A 9,218-nucleotide genomic window follows, 5' to 3' on the forward strand; every position below is an offset into this window, starting at 1 on the left:
CGAAGGTACATATCCTACTGACCAAACGACCGGCCTCATTGAACTTAATAGTGATTTCTGTAATATAGCCACTACTGAAGACGAACTAATCGACAAAATTTATCCAAATATTATTCAGTACTATACTAATGCAGAGTGGTTATTTCAAAGAGCAATTTTGGCCACTAAAAATAATATTGTTGACGATATCAATTTTAATATTCTAAAGAAAATACCTGGTGAAGAGAAAATATATAAATCGATCGACACGATGGTATCCATTGAAGAAAGTGTCAACTTCCCCACTGAATTTCTAAACTCTTTACAAGTACTAGGAATGCCATTACACTGCCTTCGTCTGAAAATTGGAACTCCAATGATACTACTCAGAAATCTCAACTCCCCAAAATTATGTAATGGAACTAGAATGATCGTAAAACAGCTATCGGATAATATCATTGAAGCTGAACTTATTTCTGGAAAGACCAAAGGACAGACAGTATTTATACCTAGAATACCTCTGATCTCTTCGGAATTGCCATTTCAATTTAAAAGACTGCAGTTTCCAATAAAATTAGCCTTTAGTTTTACAATTAACAAAGCGCAAGGACAAACTTTAAAATATTGTGGCATTAACCTCAAAGAATCCTGCTTCTCTCACGATCAGCTATATGTAGCTTGCTCAAGAGTAGGAAATTCAAAAAATTTATGTATATATACTCCGGACAATAAAATGAAAAATGTTGTTTATAAACAAGTATTGTAAATAATGAGAAAACGTTTTCAATAAACTTTTTTTTTACTTTTTACGTCATAATTTATTTTTTTATTTCGACTCTACCACGTCATCTCATATCAACTCCCGGGCGAAGCCGGGTTTTATAGCTAGTAGTAATATAAAATTTCATCTCCTTCAAAGTACTTCCCTTTGTTATACCATTTCATGACTGGAAAGATTCCTAGAAAGCTCATTTCAGAATGGCTTCCAATTGCTCTTCTCAGAAATGAAGTCAAAAAATGTTTATGTTTAGGATAAACTTCGAACAACAAGAAGATTTTATTGCCAAAAATCACATAAATTAAAAGAGAAGACTTGTCTTAAGGCACGATATGATGAAGAAACTCGTTGTCTCTTCTCTTCTAGGTTAGGTTTAGATTAAGATTATAACCCTGTAGTTTGATATGGTAGATCTATTCTCTCAAGAATAAAGTGAAAGAAAAACAAACTTGTATCAGTTTTCAGTTAACTTTATATTGTTTTTGTGGATGACCTATAACATCATCCCCCACTCTAATAACAAGATAAATGTAATAGAGAATTTTAATTAATTGCTCAATCCGTTTTTTAATAGTATTTTCTGGCCGTTCTCGTTGTAGACATACAAACTTTTAAAATTACCTTTTGATATTTCATATGTAAGTTTTTATATCCAAACTGTACTGTATACCCCAAAAGGTTGCCAAAAAGCCACCACCCTCAATCAATTTGAATAGTTAATAATAATAAAAACAAAACACTTAACTTAAATACAAAAAACGCAAACTAAACAAAGGTCCGAAAAACAAATTGTGGACGGCCAATCAACAATCGAAATCAAACAAAATATTTCATTCAATACAGATAATGGTGTAGCTTGTTTAAAACATCAGCCGGCATTTTTGATCTGAACGCACATGCCCTTTGATGACACTTTTATATCTTAACAGGATTTCTAAAAACACAAATACTAAGGAAAGATAACTAGTGCAAAATGAGTGCCTTGAATTATTAGCGCAGTACGAAAGCAGCGTCGAGTGGAATGTTATGAACTTTACAGCGAGGACAAAGAAAGTAGGATCCGATCAATTGTAATAAGTGATGAAACAATGAAATTTTACTATAATCCGACATTCAAAGGGATCCATGGAGTGGTATCGGAAAGGAGAGCCCGTTCCAAACAAAAACATCATAATAAGGACCAAAAAAGTAATGGTTATAATATTTTGATTGACTTTAAGGAATCAAATGCAACTGCTTTGCTACGCACTCGAGAACTCGAAAACACTTATGGAAAAAATAAATATTACAGAAAAGAAAAGTAAAAACATTCTATAAATCGATAGTGAAACTCATATCGATATTTATATATGAAACCTACATTCAAAAATCATCAAAAACAAAATAGGAGCTGTAGATATGAAAGTGGATGCTCTAGGAGTACAGGAGCGGAAGTGACGTGTACGGACTACGTCATAGTATTATTTTCGTGCGCCTAACCGCAGATTGCGATAACGACGACGAGGTGTGACGTGTTTTGTCGATAACAGTAAAAATGAAATACGTGCCTTTTGAAAAAAATGTGATAACGGTCGACGTACATGTTTTATAGACGTGACGTACGTATTTTGTCAATAGTGGCAGGATGGGAAATACGTCAATCGATAATGATTTATTAGAATTTCTTAGCGGAAAATGTACTACAACGACATCAAATATCTGTGATGTGTAGCTTTGTTTAAAACATTATATTAAGGCTCACTACTTAACTTCTCGCTTATACAATTTCTTGTTTCATGCTGCCAGACCGTAATTAAATTTCTACCCTACTGTCACTTATTCGCTTATCAACAAAAAGATATTCCCTACCATTCTTAACAAAACACGTACGTCACGTTGGTCGTCATCACCTTACAAAACATTTTTTTAGCACATAATAATCATACTACGACGTGGCACGTACACGTTACAACCGCTTCCGTACTTGTCTAGAGCATTTACTTATGAAATATTTAACAGGTATAAAAAGGATTCAAAGAGACAAAGTAAGAAATGGAGTAATAAGAGAAGAGCTGAAAATAGAATCGATAGGACAACAATTGAAATTGTTTGAGGAACACATAATAAGGATAAATAATAATAAACAGATAAGAAAAAACATATTGCAAGAAAATCATTACAAAAATAAAAGAGAGGGAGTCCAAAGAAAGATATAGTATCGAAAAATATGGCACAAAGCAAAGAGCAATGGTCAAAATTTATAAAATAATACAAATATTACACCTTCATATCTCAGGGTAAATAAGGTAATTGATTATGGTAGTTGGAAATAAACTCGGATTAGATCTTTTCCTACCGGTTGAAGGTGGGAAGAGGTTTACCCGAGGCCGCGAAACACACACACACACATTATGACGTTCAGACCATGAAGCCAAGAGAGTATAGCCAACAGACTAATCTCTTAACAAAAAAAGATAGACATCCCAGAATCTCCCATAGAACTAAGGGGAGAGGAAGGATTCTACGCGCGAAACTGCGACGCGAAAGAGGATGAGGACCTGTCGAAATGACGGGGTGGTGGAATGTCCTTCTTCGCACCCACTCGCGGATTTATCCGGGAGTGGATGCTTAGAGGGACGGGCTTTCTCACGCGCAAGTGTGTGTGTGAGGTGGAAATAAGATGTAGATATCTATAATTAGTATTAGTAAGTGTTAATTCAAGTTTGACAATGACAGTTATCGCGGATAAAGGTTTTCGAAATGACATATCAACAAAAATATAGGAAGAGTACGATTTTTAGGTCGCCGCAATATAATAAGGAATTTAGCTTAATTAGGCCAAAATAAAACGAATATAAAGACTACAGTTTGTCGATATCTCGCTTCGTTTTCGAGATATCGATACTTGAAGTTACAACAGATGGCGTTCAATACTTCGTCTAAAATGAAGATTTGATCGCTTTGAATTCAACTCAAGTATTTTAATTTAACAAATAAAAGGTTTTTTATTTAATTTTTTGATAATTTACCCTAGTATTCCAAGAATATTGCTAAGAACTCGTCCCCGACATGAAGCCGGTTATAATGGATTTCTAAGTTTTGGCGAAATCGCGGTACGTTTGTTATACTTTTTATAAACCGCGGAATTCGTTTGAGGTTTGTTTTTATACAAGTTTTTATCATAGCAGGCGGTTTGTTTATATTGTTTTATTAACTCATTGGTCATTTGTTTGTTTACTTTTTAGTTAGTTTATAATAAATAGTCATAGTGAACAGAATAAAATAGAAGAATAACCAGTGAATTTAAATAAATTAGAAAAGTAATCATACAAGTAGTAATGAGTTAATCATATAAAAGTTAGTTAAATCCAGTGTTTGTGTTTAATTAAGTGAGTGAAAGACGACAGTGTTTATAAATTCATCCCATCAGTGTAAATAAATAAAAAAACATTAAAATATATTAAAAAGAACAGACTACTGAATAAAAATGAGCAGTTATTTATTAGGTTAGGTACTTTCGATTTCAAGTATCAATATTTCAAAAACGAAGCGAGATATCGAAAAATTTTATTCTTAATTTTCGACACATTTTGGGTCGATTTATAACATGGCTTAGCCACGGGAATCGTACCAATGTCAAAAATATAATCAGATACCATATGAAATGATCGTATTTTTTCTTCATAGGTAATTTGGAAATAAATATGAAACGTTGAAGATAGTTCAAAGAGATATGTATTTTTTAACGATTGTTTACTCTAAACTAGCAGATTGTGGAGTTAAAAATGTTCAAAAAACATATCTACTTGAATTATTGGCACTATTAATAATATCTACATCGCATTAAATGTGCTTGTTATAATCATTCTTACCTCAATAACCCTTTAAACTTTGCCTCATCTAAACTTTCACTGTCCACGTCAAACCAAGTAATACTATTATACAGTTCATCTTTTTCTTCGTCATTTATATCTTCTAAATCCAGCGCCAACAAATATTTCCAATCCATTTTCACTTATTTTGGTTAGAATTTGTAAATTAAAAACGTATACTTGTCAAAGTATTGACAAATTATGAACGAAAGCGATGCTTTTGAACTAAGGGCGTTTGTTTACGTACGTTACCTAGTAACTAGTGAATAAATACAAACAGATTATTCTGTAAACAGAACCGTCCTTAATAAGTGAGAGATGTAATTTATGGAACTTAAACTGTTATAACTGGAGTTTGGAATATTGATATAACCTATACGATGACTTTACGAAAATTTTGTGTATCCTCGATCACCTGTAATTGACGGCTCCGATGCAAAAACCGGACGAGAATTATAAATTTCGGTTTTCGAAATTTATTTTTAAAAAATTTATTTTTGAATATTTGAATGAATACAATTAATCTCAAGATCGAACTAATTATAAACATTAAATATCGTCAGGTTGTTTACAAAAATCTTATTTATAGTAAAATAGTGATGATACATGTTTATGATATTTGATACAATGGTATTGTTTTAAAAATGTCCTTCAAGAATTCTTCGCATGTAACTCGAGTCTATTTATTGACAAAACGATTTTTCTAGGTTAATATATATATATATTTTTTTTCGAAATCGACAGTAAAGATAAACGTTAATGCCGATTGATCAATAGAAATCGCTGAAGTATAGACCGACCACAGTAACTTTGGTACAATGACGTAATGTTCGATGCGCAAAGGCGTGAACAATACGCAATGGCAATATTAGTTAAAAACCAAAAACTTGTATTCAAGATTGCCTATCAAATCATTATTTATTCCAACGCATTCATCAAAATTTTAAAAGAAAGATTGTGCTGCAACCTGTATTGATAATTAAATTTACATAAGCAAATACATAAAATGAACATACAAAATAATGATTGAATTCAATAGTAGATAGTAATGATAATGTATATAATATCTTACATCACAAATTGAATTATGCCAATTTCTAGAGTCTATAGTAAATTGTAAATTGAGCCACAGAATAATAAGGTCTTTCAAGCAGAAATGCATTTGTCAAACCTAGAAACTTATCAAAAGTTTTTGCCATTTTTATTTCAGAAAGTAGCTGATTGAATAATTTTTTCGCACTGAAGTTTAATGAATTCAAGTAGGGTTGGATTGCATGGGTCTCTCAGTTGAGCTGTAAAAGTGCTTGCGAACCAAACAATACAGATTCTAAAAGGAAGAGAGCAGGGACAGTTAGAATTTTGTGTTTTTTAAAATAGAATTCGCAATGTGTTCTACTACTCAAACCAAAAATATAACTAATAGCTCTTTTTCGTAATTTGAATATAGAATCGAAGAGGTGCAAACTACAAGACCCCCCGAAACGCAAACCATACCGAAGATGCGATTCGAATAACGAGTAGTAAGTTGTCAAAGTAGTATGAGAATCGAGCTGTTCAGACACAGTAGCAAGCAGAGGTTAATTTTTTGTCAGGTTTTCCTTATGTACAGACTATTGAAGGGCACCGTCAATATGTAGACCAAGAAACTTGATCGAATTCGAGGATCGTATAAAGTCATCGTTGAGTTTTAGAGGTTTTAAAGCTCTTTTATAGGATAAAAGTGTTTAAACAAAGACCGTTTGCGTCAGACCAGCACTCACTAGTTATGAGATCATTGCCCATGGTCGAATGTAGAGCTTGTACATCTAGACCAATCCAGGTTACACTGGTGTCATCCGCGAATAAAGTGGACCCAAAACGGAACCCTGAGGCACACCACTGCCAGTTGGCAATTTAATTGAAACTTTTATGATCAACATACCGAAATCATAGCGGAAGCACAAAAAACTGAAATCGTATAAAATTTATTGTTAAACGATGTATATATTTTGTTCAAAACAGAAAACATAGCGTCATTAGTGCCTTTATTAGGTAGGAAACCAAATTGTTGAGCTGTCCGGATTTTATTTTTTAAAAGAAAGGGTAATAGACGGCTTATCATTAGTCGTTGCATTATCTTCGATGAGATTGGTAATAATGCGATAGGACGATACGTCTTAGTGTTATTTTTCTCGCCGCCCTTGTACAAAGGAACTATTATAGCTGTTTTTAGACAACTCGAGAAAAGTCCCTTTTCAAAAGATACATTTATTAGCTAACATAAAACGTCAATCATTACTTCCGGTAAACCCAAAAATTACTCAGCTGATATTTCATCGATGCCGCAGGATGTCTTGTTTTGAATGCTGAGTATGGTTTGCTCTAGCTCAGATCTATTTACTGGTCTGAGGAAGAGAATGTCAGTGATTCTTTTAGAAGGAACGATAAAAGTGAGAGCATCTCAACATGTGCATATTTTAGAGCTAATATTCTTACTAACGTTCACAAAATAATTGTTAAGTTCGTCTGGGTCGCAATCGATAATGTTTGTTGAACGCGATTTGCTTCTCAAATCATTGATAACAGATCAAATTTCGACAAATTTTTAACTCTCAAGATGCGATTTTAGTAATAGTTTTGATAGTTTTCTCAAACAATGATCTATAGTTATTGATATAATTGAGTACGTGAGGATTATCTGTGAACATTTTTATATATAAGAGTGATTTCATATTCTTGAATGAAGTACCTACGTGTTCCTTTCGTAGTCCAAGATTTATGATGATTTGGTTTTACGATGGCGAAGAGAAAATGCTGTTTTGTAACACCTGATAATTTTGTCGAGAAACATAGAGTCAATATCGTCAGAAAAATCTATCCAATAATTTTTTAGACATAAATTGTGAAATTTGATGCAATTTTGCCTAGAGTGAATCCTCACCAACTGAGTATGTTTCTCAAGAGATTTATTAGGTATTACAAATTCGGCGAATACATCTTCATGATCAGAGAGACCTGAATTAATTACAAAGTGATTCACATCATGGGGTGAGAAGTCGGATACTATGTAATCTAGTAATGAGGAAGTTGTTTTAGTAATTCGAATGTGTGAATCCACGTGCATATATAGCTGATATAAATCAAAAATATTTATCAGAGATTCCCGAGTGGCACAATAATTACTAAAGTCAATGTTGAAATCTCCGCATTCTGCTCTTAGTAGGCAGAGCGTAGAATAAATGTAGAAGATTCTCGAAAAAGGAATGAGTGTTAGATTTAGGTGGTCTATGAATACAGATAATATATAAATCTTTGGTTTGGTTGTAAGTTATGGAAAACTCAAAAGTATTTTCTATTAGTAAAAAATCGTAATTTATTACAGCCGAAAAGTCCTCGCATATAGACAAAATTAGAGTCCCGTCGTGAGCTGAATTACCCCTGCTGATAACTCTATATTTGTCAATAAAAAACGGCTCATTTTCAAGTAACCAGTATTCATTAATAGCAACTAACTGCGGAAACCCCAATTCCTTCAAAAACAAATACAACTCGTCCGTTTTGTTAGGTATAAATTTAATATCAAGTAGACCCATTTTCCATTTACATTCCTTAAAACTGAGTGAGGATTCTAGATCACCTAGACCCCCGAGACACAAAAATTTTTCCGAGAAGAATTGGAAGTAAAGTAACGGCTGCTAATTTGTTGCTGATGAATTCTCCATTCCGAGGTGATGTAAGTTCTGTAGATAGATAGATTATCGTCCACATCTGCTGAACTTATACCATAATTGTCATGAAACTGTAAAGTCGATAAGATAGCTGGTTATTTTAGTCTAGATATAATGTAACGATTGTCTTCACTAGAGGACTTCTGTGTTAATCGGATTGTGGGAGGAGTCATCTGGTCCAGCAAAATGTTATATAGTCACTGTGCAAATCTTTTTTGAACTGAAATAATTTATCATAGGAAAAAAACTGTTTGATTTGCATACCCCTAAAGCGTGTTTGTCAGATGTGATGGATATTATTTCTAGACGCGAACCAGTACTTGTAGAATCATTTGATTCAGCTTCACAGGCTCTTGAGTATCTACTGGAGGTGGTGGTGGGGCTTCTCGGGACAGTGAAGATTCAACAGACCATTTAAATGATACTCCAGGTGTCCACATATCACTGTCAAACAATTTGATTGCTGAAATTTTTGATCGTAAACCAATTTTAAATGATGTCGTTTTTGGTACAGTGCCTCCATTGAATAAGGGAAAGCAACGAATGAACTATGTATATCCCAACTTTTCTTTAACGTGATGTACTATTTGATTTATGGTATAGCCAGCAAGAAGGTTGCTGATTATTACATAATGGCACGGCGTTTGAAATCTTTGGAAAGCTGGTAATTACTGTTTATGTGAAATGAACTGGATCCCAATATACAAGAGGTTCTAATTACAAAATGTGCAATAATCTGAAGAAGATATTATAAATTTGTCATGTGAAAATCTATACAAAACACAATAGATCCAAAATTTGAATATTTTTCAAATGTTCTTATAGCTTTTAAGAAATTTAGATAAAATTTAAAATGTAGGATATCTATTAGGATGTTGCTAACCGAAGTATTGTGGAGGAAGA

This window comes from Diorhabda sublineata, chromosome 11 (genome assembly GCF_026230105.1).
Source record: "Diorhabda sublineata isolate icDioSubl1.1 chromosome 11, icDioSubl1.1, whole genome shotgun sequence".
NCBI classification, from domain to species: Eukaryota; Metazoa; Arthropoda; class Insecta; order Coleoptera; family Chrysomelidae; genus Diorhabda; species Diorhabda sublineata.